Genomic DNA, 12,848 nt, shown 5'->3' on the forward strand with positions numbered 1-12,848 from the left:
ATGGGGTTTCACCATGTTGACCAGGATGGTCTCGAACTCCTGACCTCAAGTGATTCACCTTCCTCGGCCTTCCAAAGTGCTGGGACAGAGTAGTAGTTTTTAAAAAATCAGCAGCCTCTTCCTCTGTCTACACAGAGAAACACCTTTGGTGTCAGAAGGCCATGAACAACACTGTCATTATCAGGTTTCGAGTGGACAAAGGGAATGTGATTCACCAGTGATATATCCCAACTTGTGCAATTACACACATACACACACATTGCACTTGCTTTCTGACCTCACCGATTACATCACATCCCCAGAATATCACTCTACAATGAAAGCCAGAAACACAGAGTAAGCCTCTAAAGCAATTTCCTCCTCTTGTTGTTAATACTTCCTGAAGAATTTTATCTGCTTTTACTGTTATGTATCTAAGCGCAAAACATTTGCCCATTAAATATCTTGTTCTGATGTTTAATATTTTGATAAAAGAGCACAGAAATGCAACTTCACATTATATTCTGTGACCAAAAACATTTCACAGCATCATGAGATACCCATGGAGGGAGGACCCTTAAAGTCTCTCTCTTCCCATTTAGAAAAAGAGTTCTGACCCTAGAGAGGGGAGGGATTTTACCCCAGAGCAGTCCACAGCTGGTGTCCCTGCCAGGATCAGAAAGTAGAACTTGGTACAATAGGACTGGCATCTTTTCTGCTTCACTGACACCACCTTCCCTATCAATTCTCTTTGGACAACATTACTTCTCACTAAAATTCTGCAATTTGTAGCCTATAATTATAATCACATTTCAAAGTCCTGCTAGCTCAAAACTCAAATCAATCTCTCTTTCTTGTTTTTAAAGTAAAAATTCTTTTAGGATCATGTAAAGCACGAGACTGCTTCATCAAAAACGAAATGTACCTTCAAGAATAAAGACCTATTTCTCATGTATTTCTTCCTATTGATAACAGACTTTTACTATTCACAAGCACAAACAATGCTAACTACTATGATAGGGTTTGCGATTCAAATAATAATGACTGTATTTGATGACCAAAAAAAAAAAAAAAAAAGCCAAAACTAAAAGTTTATGTTCTTCTTAGAGGGCTAATTCCTAGAGAAAGTGACATATTTTATTCTCTCACATTGAAACCTGTGCTCTTTCTCATAATACTTATCACAACTTGTAAAACACTTAATATATTTATCTGCTTTAATGTCGTCTTACCACACTGTAAATTCATGAAGCTCATTGCATACCCAGAGCCCAGCACATAGACTGGTGACTTCAGAATCACAAGGACAGTAACATCACTCAGTACAGTCTCTTCTTTTCCTAGATCAGGCTAGATGTCTAGAAATGTACATGATAGCAACATGAAGACTTCTAAGTTTCCATTCCTCAACTCCACAAGCACGTGTAACCACTCCTGAGGGTGCTGGAGAGCCAGAATGATCCACATAGTACTCTGGTGTCCCTACCTTGACACATCTTTCTTCACATCTAATGGTTTGTTGTTTAGCTAATGGCTACTATCCAAGGGCCTGTTAGCATGTCAACTTAGTCTTATAAAGTGGCATCATAAGCTTATATTTATTCAATTCCAAAGCATCTAACTTAATAAATATTCATTGAAAAACGTTACAGATATTTGAAATAGAAAATTCAGTGACAATTCCACCAACTCTCCATTCTCACCTACCCCGCAAAACCCCCAGCTTAATATTTTTTCTCAACGTTGAACATATATTTTAATAAATTGGAATTCTGTCATATGTTTACCATTTTATGAAGAAGTGCCTTTTACAAATTATGTGATGAAAAGCCTTCTATGTCAGTATATACTCTGTGGTCATCACTGCTCTGGTTGGTCATGCTTTGATTTGCTGAGACCACTTAAGCAATAAACTCCCTTTTTAATATTATAAACGTTGGGAGAGAGGGAGCAATGAACAGTTTGCTTTAACACACATAAGGAAGCCTCCACTCTGTGCTATTTGCTGAGCAGTGTTAACTCCTGTCAGTACAATGCAGTAGAACCTCCTGTCAACTGGTCACATCAAACCCACAGAGACTGAACATCCATTCGTAACTGCTAGGAAATGCCACTGATTCAGATCCAGCTCACCTCCTAATATTCTGCATGAATACAGAGTTTATGCTGTATCATTTTCAGCTTTAATTCTATACAATAAAATATAATTTATTTATTCGCAGCAAGAATGTGCAGAGGCAGGAAGACATCAATAAAACATAACCGCACCAACTGGCCGTTCTGTGGCTCTCTGAGGTGTTCCACGTGACCATGGTGGGCACACATCTGTTCGCATAGTTCTCGCTCAGCGGTTTAAGGAATGAAGGATCACCTCATTACAGAGCTGCCATGTTTGAGTGTGCTCTGGAGTCTGCCTGCACCCCTCAGAGCCCATCACCTCCTCCCCTCATGATCCGCTATGCCACCAGGAGGATTTACCAGGCCTCTATGCCCAGCTCCCACCTGCTCTGACACAGGCAGGTAGCCTTGTGTTTTTTGGCAATGTGGATACACAGTAGAAGAGACAGTGAGTCATAAAATGAGCAAGAATCTACATAAAAATAGAGTGATGACTTCCTGTGTCATAAATCATGGCTTCCAAGTGGCAAGGGAGGGCAGGAGCCCTTTTCCTGATACTGTTTTGCTCAACATCGCCTTATGCCTAATGGAGATGAGTGAATCACCTGTGGACACTGTCCACTTCCCACACTTCCCTATGGCGCTACCCTCCTCCTCCCCACTCCAGGTTGTTTAGGAGCCAGGGCCTCGGCCAGCACTGATTTGCACATGAAACCATTCAATAAACACAAACCAGTGTGCCAGCCTCTAGGGTGGATGCTGGAGACAGAGGAATGAACAAAATAGCCACAGTCCTCAGTCTCTGGGAGTTCACAGCCTCATAAAAGAAGAAAGCAAGAAAGTAGTGTGCTCAACAGCACAGCAAGGGAAGTATAGAGTGTGTGGGCAGTTTCCAGGAGTGGGCTCCATCCTAGACTTGAGCATTAAAGGCATTTCCCAGAGGAAGGGATGCCTAAACTGAGACCCAAAAAAGAGGAGGAATTGTTAGCTAAGAAAGGTGATGGCAAGAGGGAATGAACGATGCTGAGGGAACAGCAATGCAAAGGCTCAAAGGCAAGAGATCAAAGTGCACAAGAGAGAACAGGGTCTGGGAGGGTAGTTATTGCTAAACTCGAGGGGGAAACTATACGAGGCTGCGTGGCAGGCATGCTCCAAACCGTGGCGGAGAATCAAGTCTAGGCTTTTGTGTCACCTCCTCCCTGAGGCCTGCCCTGACTACACTCCTTTACTCTCCCTCTTTTAGTACAGTGTTTAGCCCCTCATACTTCTGTCCCCTCTACACTATATTAGAACTTTAATGAACACAGGAACTTTTTTGGGTTTCTGCCTACTCCCCACCAGCAAAGAGCTTGGGTCTAAGACTCATAGGTGCTTAATAAATACGTATTAAATGAATGAACAAGTCATCCTTGTTGGTTTCACTTATGCCTAGTTGTATCAAAGAAATCATTGCTGGAATTCTCCACAGGTGGAACCAGCCTAGGCTTGCCTCTACCGCTGAAAACTCAGGGTATAAAATGCAGTTTAGGGAACCTTTACTTCATGTAAAAATGATGCAGGCTACACCAAAACCAACAATGAAACCAACACCTCATGTCCTATACCGATCACAGTCTACCAACCACATGGGGTTGAGGCAGCTACTCAAAGCCCGAACCCTCAAGACAAGGCCCTCCATTCTCGTTTTGAGGACAGAGAGAGCTCTGTGCACAAGATGCTAGAACTCAAACTGGTTTCAATTATCAGGACTAACCCAGAGCTCTGCTCAGACACTCATGCCTGTAGGTCCAGGGCTGCTGGCACTATATACTGCTCTCCAGTAACAGACAGGGAGACAGAGATGGAAAGTTCTTGAAAATCCAACCTTCCTGTGCCACAGGCAGACAAGGCATTTCAGTGAAAGCTCCATTTTCAAAGTGCAAGCTAAGTGCAGTCTCAGCGTAACCAAGGTCATCTCTGGGAAGAGCATAGTACCAGAGACAGACAGACAGGGAGCTTGCCAGGATTCCAGTAGTTAATAAATCCTCAGTCCCTAGGGAAATTACTCAGCTCTCCTTGGGCATCCATTCTAGTGGGGCCATCCCATTTGGTCCTCACTCCCACACACACAGTGAAGGTCACTGCTGCCCACCTGCCTGCAGCCATGAGTGGCAGAAAGGTGTCACTGAATTCACTCGCAATGTTTCGATTCTTTCCATCCGTTAGTCAGAATCCGCACCTCACCCCTGCTTGGACTTGTGTATTCCACTCATGCAACTGGGAATTAAATGAGTCATCAAAGTGACACAGCCAATCTCTCCATCGCTGGAGCCTCACAAAGGCGCAGCAAAGCTTTGGGGAATCGAGGAAACAAGTCCATTTATAGCAGTGAATTAGGTATCGTCGCAGGATCCGTGTACATTAAAGAATGCTAATTTGATTCTTGTCAGCTCTGTAGCTGGGCTATCAATACTGGCATTTTTGTGTGTGTGGTGTATGTACATATGTGTGTGTGTGTGTGTATGTGTGTGTGTATACACTTTAAGTTCTGGAATACATGTGCAGAACATGCAGGTTTGTTACATAGGTATACACGTGCCATGGTGGTTTGCTGCACCCATCAACCCATCATCTACATTAGGTATTTCTCCTAATGCTTTCCCTCCCCTTGCCCCTTACCCCCCGACAGGCCCCGGTGTGTGATGTTTCCCTCCCTATGTCCATGTGTTCTCATTGTCCAACTCTCACTTATGAGTAAGAACATGCGGTGTTTGGTTTTTAGTTCCTGCGTTAGTTTGCTGAGAATGGTGGTTTCCAGCTTCATCCATGTCCCTGCAAAGGACATGAACTCATCCTTTTTTATGGCTGCATAGTATTCCATGGTATATATGTGCCACATTTTCTTTATCCAGTCTATCACTGATGAACATTTGGGTTGGTTCCAAGTCTTTGCTATTGTAAATAATGCCACAATAAACATACGTGTGCACATGTCTTTATAGCAGAATGATTTATAATCCTTTGGGTATATACCCAGTAATGGGATGGCTGGGTCAAATGGTATTTCTGGTTCTAGATCCTTGAGGAATCACCACGCTGTCTTCCACAATGGTTGAACTAGTTTACAGTCCCACCAGCTGTGTAAAAGCATTCCTATTTCTCCACATCCTCTCCAGCACCTGTTGTTTCCTCACTTTTTAATGATCACCATTCTAACTGGTGTGAGATGGTATCTCATTGTGGTTTTGACGTGCATTTCTCTAATGAACAGTGATGATGAGCTTTTTTTCATATGTTTGTTAGCCGCATAAATGTCTTCTTTTGAGAAATGTCTGTTCATATCCTTTGTCCACTTGATGGGTTTTTTTTTCTTGTAAATTTGTTTAACTTCCTTGTAGATTCTAGATATTACCCTTTGTCAGATGGATAGAATGCAAAATTTTTCTCCCATTCTGTATGTTGCCTGTTCACTCTGATGACAGTTTCTTTTGCTGTGCAACAGCTCCTTTAGTTTAATTAGATCCTTTGTCAATTTTGGCTTTTGTTGCCATTGCTTTTGGTGTTTTAAGCATTCCTATACACCAATAATAGTCAAATCATGAGTGAACTCCCATTCACAATTGCTACAAAGAGAATAAAATACCTAGGAATACAACTCACAAGGGATGTGAAGGACCTCTTCAAGAAGAACTACAAACCACTGCTCAAGAAAATAAGAAGGGACACAAACAAATGGAAAAACATTCCATGCTCATGGATAGGAAGAATCAATATCATGAAAATGGCCACACTTCTCAAAGTAATTTATACATTCAATGCTATCCCCATCAAGTTACCATTGACTTTCTTCACAGAATTAGAAAAAAACTACTTTAAATTTTATATGGAACCAAAAAAGGCCCGTAGAGCCAAGGCAATCCTAAGCAAAAAGAACAAAGCTGGAGGCATCACACTTCCTGACTTCAAACTATCCTACAAGGCTACAGAAACCAAAACAGCATGGTACTGGTACCAAAACAGATATATAGACCAATGGAAGAGAATAGAGGCCTCAGAAATAACACCACACATCTACAACCGGCTAATCTTTTATAAACCTGACAAAAACAAGCAACCGGGAAAGGATTCCCTATTTAATAAATGGTATTGGGAAAACTGGTTAGCCATATGCAGAAAATTGAAACTGGACCCCTTCCTTATACCATATACAAAAATTAACTCAATATGGATTAAAGACTTAAACATAAGACCTAAAACCACAAAAACCCTAGAAGAAAACCTAGGCAATATCATTCAGGACATAGGCACTGGGAGGATTTTAAAAAGGGAGGAAAGGGCAGACGTTCATGCGAATGGCAGCAGCCCAGTCCTGCAGGACAGCGTGTGGGGGCCTCTCTGGCCCAGGCCTGAAGGATAGGATGGTACACTGGGTCTGTGTCATTATGTGCCACCTCCATGCCATGGACCAGGGCCCAGTAATACAACATCTGAAGGAGGATAGGCCCTGAATTTGAAAACTGGAGATGTACAACAAGGAGCAGCATGCCTGCGGTGGGCCATAGCTCATCAACCCCCATCTACATAAACAACCACAGTGTACAGTCATCAGTCATCCGTCATTGGTCATCGGTGGGCAATTAGATCAAGGAAAGCTGCCTCAGGGTGTAGCTCTAGACTAGAGATGGGTTTAGACAACAGTTGGGTAGCCAGAAAATAAACAATTTGGATCTTTACCTTAAACCGGAAGAAACACACACAGGAAAACTTCTTTACCATCCTCTCTCCCACACCAGCCCTGCCACTCTGCTTCTTCCTCTCATCCCCTCCCCAATTCCTCCTTTTTCTGCCTCAAAATACCAAACTTCTCTTGTACAATCAGCATGGACTCTCTCTAATGGCTCTCTCTTTCTTCATTTTCTTTCTTTTTTTTTTCTTTTTTTTTTTTGGAGATGGAGTCTTGCTCTCTCGCCCAGGCTGCAGTGCAGTGGTATGATCTTGGCTCACTGTGACCCCCACCTCCCAAGTTCAAGCGATTCTCCTGCCTGAGTCTCCCAAGTAGCTGAGATTACAGGCATGTGCCACGACGCCCAGCTAGTTTTTGTGGGTTTTTTTAGTAGAGACAGGGTTTCGCCATGGTGGCCAGGCTGGTGTTGAACTCCTGGTCTCCACTGATCTGCCTGTCTCAGCCTCTCAAAGGGCTGGGATTACAGGCATGAGCCACTGCATCTGGCCTCTTTCCTCATTTTCTTATCAAACTGCTATTTCTTCTCTCTCATCCCATCTTCATCTTTCCAGTGTGAACCCTGCTGACGGTTCACTCCTCAACAAGGGGACGGTGGGAGAGGGCCCAGGGCACATTCATTTGGGAAGAGTAGAGGGCTCGGGGTACAGTGGGCAGCCAACCCATCCCTGCAGGGAGGGGCATTCAATCAGGGGTTCAGGATGTCAGAGAAAGAATCCAACCTTGATTTTTAATAACCTTTCACTGAATTGTAGTATTTCCTTGAATTTTGAGTTTTTAAAAACAAATAAAATCAGTATTAAAAGAACCTGCAACTTTAAATAAAATTAGTACTAAAAGAACCTGCAACTTTACCCCCAGTAGAAATCAGATACTTTCCAGTTGGGCGCAGAGGCTCACACCTATAGTCCCAGCACTTCAGGAGGCCGAGGCAGGCAGATCATCTGAGGTCAGGATTTCAAGACCAGTCTGGCCAACATGGTGAAACCTCATCTCTACTAAAAACATAAAAATTAGCCAGGCACCTATAATCCCAGCTACTTGGGAGGCTGAGGCAGGAGAACTGCTTGAACCCGGGAGGCGGAGGTTGCAGTGAGCCAAGATCATGCCACTGTACTCCAGCCTGGGTGACAGAGTGAGACTTCATCTCAAAATAAAAGAAATCAGATACTTTCCTATCACTTTTTAGTGCCTGTCAGTATCTCAAAACAGCATTCATCCTCATCACTATTTTGAAATTAAGACTGCTGCACATCTTGCTATTTAAGGTATTACTAAAGAAGCACGTATATTATTATATCACAAATCTGGGTTTTTTATATTTTGATAATTGTATTTCATTATAATCGAGTTTCCTTATAATTCTATGCCTTTTAAATTTTTTTTGAATTTTTTTTGAACTTGAATTTTTTTTCTTAGAAAGAAATCTAAGTTTTAGACTGTCAAAGTGGTTGATGGCATAAAAGAGGTCAAGAAGTACTCCCTGCCTAGGGGAGGGGTGCACACCCTGAGACCTGAAGGCGTGAGATGACTTATCCAGCAAAGGCACAGAGGTGGGCGGGGGTAGAGGCTGCCAAGAGGAGGGTGCATGCTATGGGAGACAAAAGAGGGAACAGCAAAGTGGGTTTCTGAGTGCCCATCAGGCACAAGATACACGATCTCATTAGACATGTAAAGACAAGGCAGGGCTCTGCCCAAGATGGCATGCAGTCCACTGCAGGCTCATAAGCAGGATTGTCTGTGGCAGGCAACTTCTTGGATGGACCCCGGTGATCCCTGCCTCCTGGTCTTTATGCCTTTGTGCAACCCCCTTCCCATGAGTGTGGGTTAGACCTGCTGACTTCTTCCGAATGAATAAAATACGACAGAAGTGAAGCAATGTCACCTCCAAGATCAGATTACAAAAAGGTTCTCTTGCTGTCTCCCCTGGTCACTCTGCTGGAAGCCAGCTGCCATGCAGCGAGTTGCTCAACAGAGAGGCCCATGTGGCAAAGGTCTGAGGGAGCCAGCAAGGCCTGGAAGCCCTCAGCCCATGCATGAGCCTGCATGCAGTTCCCCTCCTAGCCAAGCCTTCAGGTGAGACTGCAGTCTGCTGACACCTTGAGTGTAGCCTGTCAGAGATCCTGGACAGAGGACCTAGTAAAGCTGGATACAGACTCCTGACCCAGAGAAACTGTGTGATAGTAAATGGCTGCTGTTTTAAGCCACTATTTTGCAAGAGTAACTTTTGCAATACAACAACAGATAATTTTGGGGGTAATTTGCAATACAATAGATAACTAATACAGTGACCCCAAATGCACAGTGATGAGCAGGAGCACTAACATTCTAGGGGTACTGAGAAAGACACCATCTCTTTTGGCTAGGAATAATTATATTAAAAGGTGTCTGAGGAGACTTGCACTTGAAGTGGGTCTCAAGGATCTCTCATCATATCAGAGAGTTGCAAGAAAGAAAAGAAAATGAAAGAAAGAAAAATAAGCTATGAGAATGAATCAGAATGATTACAGCCAGGTAATAAAGTTATGGGGTTTTGCTTTCTACTTTATACATTTCCGTATTCCTTATACATATCTATATGCATAGAAATCATTCTACAAATGGATAAATATACATTTGTATATTTTGCAGATTTTCTGTTTGTAAATATTGCTTTATAGCAGACTTTTTTTTAAAGAATGGGGTAAATGTTAGAGTCATAAGAGAAGGTCATTTCCAGTAGACTAACACAAAGACACTATAGTATACTATGAGAGATACCATGGCTATAAGATTAATGACAGTCATACACCCACTCAAACATCTCACAGGACCTACACACTTAGAAGTATGACGCAACCTGACCTGGGATTTCCAGCCCTCCCCCAGGGATTACTGGGTCTCTATGACAACTGGACCCCAAAATCCTAGTTGCCCTAGAAATAAGGCCATCTAGCACAGATGCAACTTTCAGAAACCTTAAAACAACGCTCACCCTTACCAGAGTAGCTTAAAGCCCCACCATGAAAGAAATACCTGGGAACTGACCTGGACTGAGTACAGGTGTAAGAAAGGAGGAAGAATCCCTCAAACTCCGAGAACGGTCACCAGATGGAGACCCTCCCAGTCGGGTGGTCATCTGGCCCTTGGGTTTGGCCACCAGCCTGTTCCTGCTGTCCGTGTTGTGAGAGTGCTGCCAGAGTAAACTGCCTGCACTTCAGACAGTGTCCAAGTCTCCCCTTTAATGTGAATCACACCAAAGGCGAAATGTCGCCCTATGAAAGCTGGTTAACTAGGACCACCCAAGAGCCAGAATGCAAGGAACAGAAAATGATTTAGTTTATCTGTGATTGGTGCATTAAAGCAATCAGTGGGAAATAAAGCAGAGAAGCTAGAATGGGATCAGAGGATGGAGGGTGTGTGCATGAGAGACAGACAGACAGAGACAAAGAGAAAGCGAAGGAGAGGGAGAAAAAAATATATATTTTCCCACTTCTGAACAGCCGACAAAGGAAGAAGGGCCCAGCAGCCAAGAGTAAGGAGACGAATCCAAACCCTTCTCTCCAGCCAGTAAGCACAGCTGGAGGAGAGGAAAGAACAAATTCAGGGCCTTCACACATTTCCCAACAAGTTTCCTCACCAAACAATATCCTTGCACCGGGCACGTGGAACTGCATAAATCCGCCTTCCCTTCTCCAGTGATGCGTTTACCATGAGCAAAACAGGGGAAGAGCTGGACGTGCAGCTGGAGCCGAGTGACAATCCGCTCACCAGGAACAGTGACAACCTGTCCTCACGGCCCATGACAGGACTCAGAACAAGGGGGTCCAAGGCATGGCTTCTAATGTCAAGCGCAGGGCTCGGGGAGAGACAAAGCCTGGGAAGAATGGGGTCCAAGGTGGCCAGAGCCATTTGGTCCCACTCATCAGCTCACAGGTGCCCACCAGTGCCCCAGTGGTGAGAGACAGTCTACCCAGACTGGAAACACCAGAGGTCTTTGTGCCTCTGTGCAATCCCCTTTTCAGGAGTGTGGGTTAGACCTGGCGCCTTCTTTCTGATGAATAAAATATGACAGAAGTGAAGCAATGTTGCAAAAATGAAGCAATATCACAAAAGTGAAGCAATGTCATAAGCACACGGCTCAGGAAGAGTTCTTGGGGGAAGCCAAGGAGCCAGACCCAGCTGTGTCTGAGACAAGCATCTGTGGGAAGGAGCCCTGCATCCTCATCACCCATCCCTGGGAGGGCAACAGGAGAACCCCATGATAGGTTTAACGAACCTGAAAACAGGGATCACCTGCACCTTCTGTTCTCCAAGCAGGGTAGGAAGCCAGTAAGGTCTCATGGTCCTCCCACAACCAGCACATTTGATGCTAAAGACATGCATGTGGAACAGGTGGCCTAAACAGCCATAGATGGCCCCACAGCTTTCCCAAGCCCAGAAGGTCCAGGAAGAATGGAAAGCTTCTCTCATTGGCTGCAGGCAGTTGGAATGAAGCACACAGAGCTAGCAAACCTGCTCCAGCCTTGAGGTAGGTGAGGCGAAATGTAGAAGAAAACAAAGTGGCTCAAAATGAATCAACTGTGGAAGTGACTGGTAATGCCCACCTAATGTGTCACTCCCAACACACCGCCTTCCTTGTGGCCAGGGGGTGGGGGGCCCATGTCCAGCTGTAGTCCACGGATGTGGGAAGGTAAGTGTCTCATCCAGACGCAGCACCTAAGAGCCACTCAAGAAACTTCCAGTCCTCTCCTCCCTGTCTGGGTGTCTAGAAGTCTCACACTGAAACAAGATGAAAACAGCGAGCTCCCTGATCACTATCTCTATAAACAACTCCCAGGAGAATTGCCCCAGCCACTGGGGACTTTGCCAAAGCCACAAAGTAACTTTTATATTTGCTACAGAGCTTTTGGGGTGAATTTGTTACTTAGCACAGCCCAGTTTCTCCTAGACAAAAATCAAAGGTGACTGGGAGCAAGGGTGTCTCCATAGACGCCATCACTGACAGGTGACAGCAGAGCACCAGGGGCCCTCCACCACCATGCCTTGGCTCTACGTGCGTCCTCGGAACTGCATACAACTCCAGGGAGAGCCAGAGAGAGCACCACAAATCCATGGATTTCACTTCAACAACTTGGCAGAACAAGGGCTCAAACTAGAAATTAAGTTCGATTAGAAGAAAGTGACTTTTTCTGCACACCTCAATTTGTGGCTTGAAAACTGAACCCACTCCCCAGATGTCTGTATGACAAGCAAAGGAAAGGCCAACTGGCTCTTCTATAGATGTCTTTTTGGCCAAAGAAGATGATAATTTCTCATTTCGAGAATCACAGCATTTAGGATGAAACAGGCCCTTCGAGCCTTGGGATGACACACAGGTTTCATCTCTTGTGCCAACTCCAGTGGGTTGGTGGTGACTTCCCGGAGGGCCATGTCAAAAGGATTCTAGGACCGCATCCAGGCTCAGCAGGGAACAGAGGACGGTTGATGAGCAAGGTCTCTGAGGGGAAGGCAGAGTGAGAGCACATGAACAAGAGAAAAAAGAAAGAAAGAAAAGAAAAGAAAAACAGTATGATCCCAAGAGTCCAGCTGTCTCATTCTATAGGTGGTGAAATCAAGGCCCAGAAAATGTGCCCACTGCTCTCCAGACACATGGTCCCAAAATCAGGGCTTGAACCTTCATCTCTCAATTCCAGTTCACTGTCATTCTGTTACCACCAGCTGTCACTTAGAAATAATTCCTTCTAAAAATGTAAATGAGATGCAGCCCTCCTGCCTCTTTCCAACATCTCTTGGAAACTTACTGTTCCTGGTTTTATATAAAAATAATACATAAAACAAATCTCTTAAAAACAGAGAGCTTTCTCCAACGGGTGACAAAAAGGGAAATCAGAGAAAGCTGAAGCTTGAGAGGGACTCAATGCACTGTTTTGAAGATGGATGGGGGCTGTGTCAAAAGGAACGAGGGCAGCATGAAGGAGCTGCAAGATGCCCTGGACTGAGTGCCAACAAAGAAATAGAAACCTCAGTTCTACAGCTGCAAAGGAACTGA

The 12,848-nt window shown here is 44.3% G+C and overlaps 1 protein-coding gene across 1 annotated transcript in view; it reads right to left on the bottom strand.

The window, feature by feature from the left end:
• Nucleotides 1–10,828, bottom strand: part of CACNA2D3 (calcium channel, voltage-dependent, alpha 2/delta subunit 3) — an 801,189-nt gene extending 790,361 nt beyond the window's left edge. Inside the window, exon 1 of the mRNA XM_011986171.1 lies at nt 10,437–10,828. The gene's annotated coding sequence lies outside the window, so the exon portion shown is untranslated. The remainder of the gene's footprint in view (nt 1–10,436) is intronic.
• Nucleotides 10,829–12,848: the final 2,020 nt, after the last annotated feature.

This window comes from Mandrillus leucophaeus, unplaced genomic scaffold (assembly GCF_000951045.1).
Source record: "Mandrillus leucophaeus isolate KB7577 unplaced genomic scaffold, Mleu.le_1.0 Scaffold296, whole genome shotgun sequence".
Classification (NCBI taxonomy): Eukaryota; Metazoa; Chordata; class Mammalia; order Primates; family Cercopithecidae; genus Mandrillus; species Mandrillus leucophaeus.